This window comes from Callithrix jacchus, chromosome 9 (genome assembly GCF_049354715.1).
Source record: "Callithrix jacchus isolate 240 chromosome 9, calJac240_pri, whole genome shotgun sequence".
NCBI classification, from domain to species: Eukaryota; Metazoa; Chordata; class Mammalia; order Primates; family Cebidae; genus Callithrix; species Callithrix jacchus.
The window spans coordinates 89839588-89848869 of record NC_133510.1 but is presented as its reverse complement, the minus strand read 5'-3'; positions in this window follow the sequence as shown (position 1 = coordinate 89848869).

Here is a 9282-nt window from a genome sequence, read left to right as displayed (position 1 = left end):
TTTAAACACAGATTCCTTTTATAACTCTCCTGATGTAACAAAGATTGGTCATGCTAGTGAAATTCCACCTAAAAAGCTCAATCCAACCAGTTGCCAAAATGAATCTGCCTCCTAGCATTCCTTGACAGTCAATGATATCAATGATTTGAAGATTCCTACCGAAAAATGCCCAATCTAAACCCTACTCTCCACCCCTTCTCAATGGTCACTAGCTTCCCTTGGCTATTTTTATGTTTCTTCCGAATAATACAGTAGACTTCTCTGTGGGATTTTTATCTGTAGTTTCCCTCATGACACTACCCTTTCAACCCATTCTGCCAGTTATTTTTTCAAATATAAGCATCCAAGCTTCTCACTTTCCTCTTTAAATAATTTTGATGTTTCTTTAACACCTACAAGAAAAAGACTAAAGGCCTTAATGTTATAAAATATTAATGTTAGGAAGGTCTCTCCTAATGCATTTTTTATGTTCATCATTCTGATCTTCTAACCAGCATTCTGCCAGCATTGCTCTCTCCCAAAGAAGGAAGCCTTCCTCATGCTCTTTTGCCTTTGAACATTGTTTCATTTGTGGCAAAACCTTTCTAATTCTGCTCTGTTTAGTGAATCTAAACTCATCCTTTAAGCCTCCACTCAAGTGTCACAAGCTCTGAAAAGTCCTTTAGGCAATAGCTGTTCTCGTTTTTGTCTTGACAGCACAGTTCAGAGTTCTATTTAGCATGTATCAGATTTCATTTTATCCATCTGACTACATCTCTGACTTCCCCCTCAAGTTATGAATTCCTCAAGAACAGGAATGATAATCATATACCCATAATGTCAGGTTCATTTTCTGGCATGGAGGGTTCAGTGTGCCCTTATTCTAGGACTGCAAGAACAACTGAATCAATGGAGTTCTTCCGCAGAAATAAGGAGTCTTCACATTCCTGAAAGCCTGTTGTTAAAACTTGACTATGTAAGATCAGAAAATGAATCATGGAGATGCCTCTTTTACTTTGCTTAAAGAACATCCTCCCTCAGGAGGCTGAGGCAGGAGAATTGCCTGAACCCAGGAGGCGGAGGTTGCGGTGAGCCGAGATCGCGCCATTGCACTCCAGCCTGAGTAACAAGAGCGAAACTCCGTCTCAAAAAAAAAAAAAAAAAAAAAAAAATCCTCCCATGAGACTCTGTGGAAATTCAGTGGAAAAGGACTCTCAATTTCCTTCATTTCAGGTGTGGACTAAATAGTATTGCCACCACTGTCTCCTCTTAAAAACTGAAAATCTGCTTTTCAAATTGCAAAATATCTCAAAATTTTGACTCCTTCTACTGTTACTAAATCAAATTGCAATTTGTTTTGTATTTAAATTTTCATTTACTCCAGGAGTTTTTAGAGAAACTACTTGTATTAGTAAATCTGCGTTCTAAGTGGAAATTGTGCTGCCAAGTTTGTTATGTCATCCCCTGCGATAGCTATGATTTATCTATCACATTCATGGGATGTATCTTTCAGATAATTAACATTTTTAGGTAGTATAGTAGAGTATATGGACATATGTAGAGAGAGAAGGGGAGAGACATTTGAATCTCATCTCATATGCATACATTTCAGGTGAGAGAGATGATGCTTAGGAAGTTTAAGCCTCTTATTAGGTGGACAACCCTCCTGGTTTGCCTGAAATAAAGAGAGTTTCCTAAATGCAGGACTTTCACTTTTAAAACCAAAAATATCCCAAGCAATTCCAGCACAGTAGGTCACTCTATTACTTATCTACGTTCATATCATAAGTAGCAGATACAAAGGTCAAACTCAGTCCTACATATGCCCCAAATTCTATATTTATTCCACATGGTACCACCTTGATTTTTGTTTTGCCCGTAACATTAATTTTTACATTGTTCATCATAAAATGCAAAGTTTTTAAGGGTAATACACAAATAGAAGAGTCTAGTGAAATATTTTAACAATATTTTAAATTATGAATTGGTTGCACAGTTTGCTTTCAACTGTAGACTTCATCTTCCAATTACATGACACAATTACTAGTTAATAGATTTATTTTGCAAATCACTACGTTGTAAAATTTAGAAAGTCAAAAATAACAGATGCTGATGAGACTGTGGAGAAAAAAGACAGTGCATAAGGATGCACTGTCGGTGGAAGTGTAGATTAGTTCTGCCATTGTAGACTACAGGGTGGCAATTCCTCAAAGATCTAAAAACAGAAATACCATTTGACCAAGCAACCCCATTATTGGGATTTTTATACCCAAAGGAATATAAATAATTCTATTACAAAGACATATGCATACACTTGTTCATTGAAGCACTATTTATAATAGCTGAGACATGGAATCAACATAAACACCCATTATTAAAAACAAAACAAAACAAAAAAAAAACACACCCATCATTGATAGACTGGATAAACAAAATGTGCCACGTATACACCATGGAATACTATGCAGCCAGGAAAAAGAATGATCCCATGTCCTTTGCAGGGACATGGATGGAGCTGCAGGCCAATTATCCTTAGCAAACTAACACAGGAACAGAAAACCAAATACCACGTTTTTACTTATAAATTGGAGCTAAATAATGAGAATATATGAACACAGGGAGGGAGCAACACACACTGGGGTCTACCAGAGGGTGGAAGGTGGGAGGAGAAAAAGGATTAGGAAAAGTAACTGATGGGTACTAGGCTCAATACCTGAGTGATGGAATTCGCTGTATAACAAACCTCCATGGCACAACTTTACCTACATAGCAAACCTACACATATAACCTGAACTTAAAAGAAAAGTGCTTTTTATTTTTAAAGAAACTTATCTAGTTACTAAGAGACTGGTTGTTAGGACTCTCAAATTAGACTATTGCTCTCAATATAAAAATAAGTAGTTCTTAATTCTTACGAACCTTCATAAAGTTTTTAATGTCCCTCAATGTGCTTCCATTTCTTCCCCTAAACCCACCCCTCCAATCTCAATTTTAGAAATACTTAAGACATATGGAAGAAGGAGGAAAAATTACTGTACTTGCATTGATTTGAAGAGAAAGCAAACAAGTTAATGGTTAGGTTATGGGGCAGAGTGTCAAGATAGATTGAAATAGAGATGATAAAGGTTAAAAGAGGATGACATGTATCACTGAGTTATTCTAGTAATATTCCCCAAAAGATATCTGGGCTAATGTATTTTCTCTTGTGAATGTTTTTCACCAACCTCTATGCCTTTATAAAGAAATATGGTACTTTTTCTTATATATGATTTATGAATCTTCAGTTTTTATTACTCTTTCTCAAAGTATACTTCATAAAATGCTATTGGTGTGTTTACATTTTGAATTGCTTTTAGACAATAATTCAGAAGTGTTTTAATATTTAAAATTCAACAAACAAATTTGTAAAGCATTATACATTCATTCAACAAACCACAGTATAGTAATGAAACACATTTTAAACCAAGAGTTAAGGACCTTGTATATGTGTTTTTATTCCATTTGTGATTATCTAGGTGACTCTAAGAAAATCATATGATTTCACTTTTCAGTTTTTCTGTTAGTAAAATGGGAAACAAGTGCCTTACTTTGCCCATAGGCATAGGAAGAGATTCAACTACAGGACCATAATGCATACTGAGAAGGAGAGTGCTTGCTAAATATGAATAAGGAGGAAGAACATAGAAACTGCAATAGTTCATGTACAGGTATTTTAAGAATGGCTATCATGAACTCCAAGAGAAATTGAAAGGCTTTGAGGCAACACAATTTAGGCACAGATCACAAAACAGTTGAACTCACTGAGGTGATTTTTACGTATCTTTCAGTTTGCATACATGTAGTTTGCCAGTGCCTCTTACACTTTACTGTGTGTAAATACTACCTAGAGATCGTACTAAAATGCAGATTATAATTCAGAAAGTCTGCAGTTAAACTTCACTGTGTGCATTTTTTAAAAGCACTAGAGCAATGTTAATAATGCAAATCAAGGAACCACATTTTGAATTGCAAAGTAGGCTATTTGTTCCAACAGGATGAGAGGGATGATGAAGGTGAACAGCTCTATGACATAGTCCAGAGGCACTGTGACATACTAGACTTTACAACAAGAGACTGGTTAGAAATTTGGATAGGAGGTGTCCTATTCCATTCAGGTTGCTATTTCTTTAAACGGCATAAACTAAGTAGCCTATAAACAATATAAATTTATTTCTCATAGATTTGGGGGCTATGAATTCCAAGACTGAGGTGCCAGCAGATTCATGTCTGACTAGAGCCCAATTTCTGGCTCATAGATGGTGCCTCCTAGCTGTTGCCTCAAATGATGGAAGGGAGGGGTAAGGGGAGACCTCTCTGGGACCTCCTTGTAAAGAGGCCTCTCATTCATGAGGCCTCTGTACCCATGACCTAATCACCTCCAAAAGGCCTCACTTTCTAATCACATCACTTTGAGGGTTAGGTTTGCAACATATGAATTTTAGGGGACCACAAAATGTATACCATAGCAGGGGCATAACAATTTGAGGTAGTAACATGACAAGGGAGTTCCCCACAAAAAAAATCTGGTAAGAGATAGCCAAGAACAGTTTGGAAAAAGCTTCAGAGAATTTGTAATTGACAAAAGTTCAGGGAATACAGAACACAGAGGCAATTTTTTATGAAAACACCAAGGCAGAGTACAGTGCACAAAACTTGCATAGAGAAGAATAAAGTTGAGCAAACTTCTCAATAATAAATCAAAATGAGTAGAGACAGATGCAGCTGGGTCAGCTTCAAGGACTCAGAATGAAAGGGGAACTTTAAAAACTGAATGGTAACATCTGTACAATCCAAGGAAGACCCAAAAACTATTAAAAGGAAGAGATACAGGATGAAAAGATTTCTGAAGGGAAAAGTAAAATTAAGACTTTTTCTGGTGGTGGCAAGACAAAAAGGAGAAGGAAAATAGTCATTACGGAGGTTGCAAGTTCTCTCTTTGGAAATGGGAACCCTAGCTCAGTAGAGCAGACAGAAGAGGAAAGTTTATCAGAATTCAGAGGGAAGGAAAGAAGAAATGGAGGGAGTTATGTAGAGAAGTAATTAAGGAAAAGGCTATTGAAAATAAATAGATGCCTGCTATGTTTTGAACTAAAGTGACCAGAGAAATCAATGTAGAAGGTGAGGAGGAACAGATCCTGAGTCAAAGAAGAAATGTAGAAAGAGAGAAAAGAGTCAAAAGAGAAAGAGAAATGGCCTTCAAAGGGTGCCTTTCTAAGTTAAGTCACAATGTTGATGATTTTTTAATGATTCACTATTAAGAAGGAAAAAGATGACATCCGTTGAAGTTCTGACAAATTCTAACTAACTCTATGAAAGACTGAAGAATGAATGCCATTCTAACTGGCATGAGATGGTATTTTATTGTGATTTTGATTTGCATTTCTCCAATGACCAGTGATGATGCACATTTTTTCACATCTGTTGGCTGCATAAATGTCTTCTTTTGAGAAGTGTCTGTTCATATCCTTTTTGATGGGGTTGTTTTTTTCTTGTAAATTTGTTTAAGTTCTTTGTAGGAACGTTTTTACATTGTTGGTGGGAGTGTAAATTAGTTCAATCAGTGTAGAAGACAGTGTGGCAATTCCTCAAGGATCTAGAACTAGAAATACTATTTGACTCAGCAATCTCATTACTTGGTATATACCCAAAGTATTATAAATCATTATATTACAAAGACATGTGCACATGTATGTTTACTGTGGCACTCTTCACAATAGCAAAGACTTGGAATCAACCCAAATGTCCATCAGTGTTAGACTAGATAAAGAAAATGTGGCACATATGCACCATGGAATACTATGCAGCCATAAAAATGGATGACTTAATGTTTGTAGGGACATAGATAAAGCTGGAAACCATCATTCTCAGCAAACTATCACAAGAACAGAAAAACAAACACCACATGTTCTCACTCACAAGTGAGAGTTGAACAGTGAGAACACATGGGCACAGGGAGGGGAACATCACACACCAGGGCCTGTTGGTGGGTGCTGGCCAGAGGGAGAGAGCATTAGGGGAAATACTTAATGTAGATGACAGGTTGATGGGTGCAGCAAACCACCATGACACATGTATACTTGTGTAACAAACCTGGACATTATGCACATGCACCCCAGAACTTCAATATTAAAAAAAGACTAAAGAGAATGATTGAATTACAAGAATAAATTATTTTTTAAAGTTAGAAATAGCAACATAAGTAATGAACATAGTAAAATAAAGTGGCAGGGTAAACAGTGAAGACCAATGACCGACCGGTTGGAAAGTATCATACAGAGAGCAAAGCAAAGGACAAGGAAGATGCAGATGTAGAAATAAGAACTCCACTCATCTGGAGAAAGATGAAAAGAACTCCACTTCTCTATGGCACACCCAGTGTGGTTTCATCATTTCTCTAAGACATTTTCTCTTTTCATCATTGCCAACAGAATAATAAGATTTTTTTTCTTTTCCCCTTTTCCTCTAGGTTCTCACGGATTGAGCAATCTGATAACCAAATTTGAGTTATGAAAGTAATGCTTAATAGTAGTTTCTATTTTATTCCTTCCAGATATGTTGGAAAAACCAATTAATATTTGTTTTCAAGTCATAAATACCAAGTCATGTTTGTAGTGTCATGACGGAGATAACTTCATTTTGACAGTATTTTCAGTTGTGTGTACTCTCTGAAAAAAAGATTAATCCTATGTGATAGGCAGCAGTGTAATTTTTAAACATCTCATTGGATTTGGTCCATATTCAATTCAGCCATTACTCAATGTTCTCAAATTTATTTCAGAGTTTATCAGAAGAAGGGAGAGGAAATTATCCAAACAAATGACTATTGGAATCATTACTGATTATGTTGTATCTCATTAAAGAAACATTTGAGTAATGCAGAAAAGTAGGTCAGAATTATAATGGCTGTCATGTTTGGAACATAAAGCAAAATGATCAAGCACGGGTGTAATTTTAAAGGTAATAATTTTAGCAGAATGTATGCATGGAAATAGCCGGCATCTTTTACAGTAGTGCAGATATCACAGTGATGTTAGTACTCAACACATTTCAAAACACTTTCAGAAAATTTTCATCAGGATCAGTTTACAAGTCAGGCAAAAAAAAAATTGTTCTCATAAAATTATGAGTGCCTACATATTTGTATATTCCAGCTATAGCATCTCAATTTATTTTTTAAAATAAACAAATAAAAATACTTATTGTTGAAAGTGCACCCAAGTAAACACAGGTGAAGGAATCAATTTGAAGTGTCAGAATAAAAGTCTAAGTAATATTGAACAGAGTTTTTAATTTGAGTTGCTTTAAGGACCAAACTATTTTACTTCTTACTGGTCATGCTGTCTGTTGCAAGAATTTTACAGGGCAAAAAAGAAAAAAAAAAAAACTTGATTCATAATTTCTTTGAAATAAACAGAATAATATATTTCCTTGGGCATGAAGAGGAAATATTCTGCAAAATATTTTGAAACAACAAATATTAATTAGTGCACTGACTGTTGTTAAAATGGAAAGTTGTATACTAAACTAAATTTCTGGCAATTTTAAAAGTTGTTTTTCAAACCAGAAATCACAATATGCTTCGCTTGCAGCATGAACAAGATGGAATCTTTGTATATGCTTGTCACTCTGATGCCCCTATAGTAGAATTTGGATATTATGTTGTACATCTATCATTGTGTTCATTATTAACATAATATTTTTGTGTTCTTTCTTCCCAGTGTGAATCAAACCTATTTGATATGAAATTATCTTCTTTCACAAAAGCAGCATTAATCATAACCACATGTGTAAATAATTATGTCTTTGTGATAAAACTTTTTAAAGTACAAATTTCCTAACTGATTAAAAATTATCACAAGCTCAAATTAGCAAGCTGTCAATAAAATGTTTATTCAATAAATACCCTTTAAATATTTATATGAGATGTCCTTCTGACTCATATTTTCCAGTTAAAAGTTCTTTGCCAATGATTTTGGGACAAGCTAAGGAGAAATGGAGTAGTACTAGGTTTTCAATAAAACTGCTGTCTTTGCATTTCATCTGCAAACATAAAGTCTATGTGACATTCATCCCTGACAAACAAGTTAACATTCCCTAGAAGAGAAAAATATGTAAGTCTTTAATTCATCTTGAGTAGATTTTTGTATATGGCATAGGAAGGGGTCCTAGTTTTAGTCTTCTGCATATGGCTAGCCAGTTCTCCCAGCACTCTTTACTGAGTAGGGAGTCCCTCCCCATTGCTTGTTTTTATCACCTTTGTGGAAGATAAGATAATTGTAGGTGTGCAGCCTTATTTCTGCACTCAATATCCAAACCATAAAAAACCCTGGAAGACAACTTAGGCAATACCATTCTGGACATAGGAACAGGCAAAGATTTTATGATGAAGATGTCAAAAGCAATTATAACAAAAGCAAAAATTGACAAATGAGATCTAATTAAGCTATAGAGCTTCTGCACAGCAAATAAATTATCAACAAAGTAAACAGACAACCTATAAAATGGGTGAAAGTTTTTGCAAATTATGCATTTGACAAAGGTTTAATATCCAGCATCTATAAGGAACTAACTCAAATTTTAAGAAAACAACAAACAGCCCCATTAAAAAATGGAAAAAGAACATTCTTCTTCTTTTCTAAAAGAAGAAATACATATGGTAAACAAATATATGGAAAAAAGAAAACCCTCCCCAATCACTAGAGAAATGCAAATCAAAACCACAATTAGATAGATGCCATCTAATACCAGTCAAAATGGCTGTTATTAAAAAGTCAAAATATAATACATGCTGGTGAAATTGTAGAGAAGAAACCGTGGGAGTGTAAATTAGTTCAACCATTGCAGAAAACAGTATGACAATTCCTCAAATACCTAAAAAGCAGAAATACCATTTGACCCAGCCATCCATTACTGGGTATATACTCAAAGGAATATAAATTGTTCTACCACAAAGACACAGGCATGAATATATTAATTGCACCAGTATTCAAAATAGCAAGGACACGGAATCAACCTAAATGTCCATCAGCAGTGATAGATTGGATACAGAAAATGTGGTACCTGCACATCATGGAATACTATGCAGCCATAAATAAAACAAGATCACGTCCTTTACAGGAACATGGATGGTGCTGGAGACCAATTATCCTTAGCAAACTAATGCAGGAACAGAAAACAAAATACCACATGTTCTCACCTAGAAGTGAGAGTCAAATAATCAGAACACATGGACACATAGAGGGGAACAACACACACTGAGGCCTA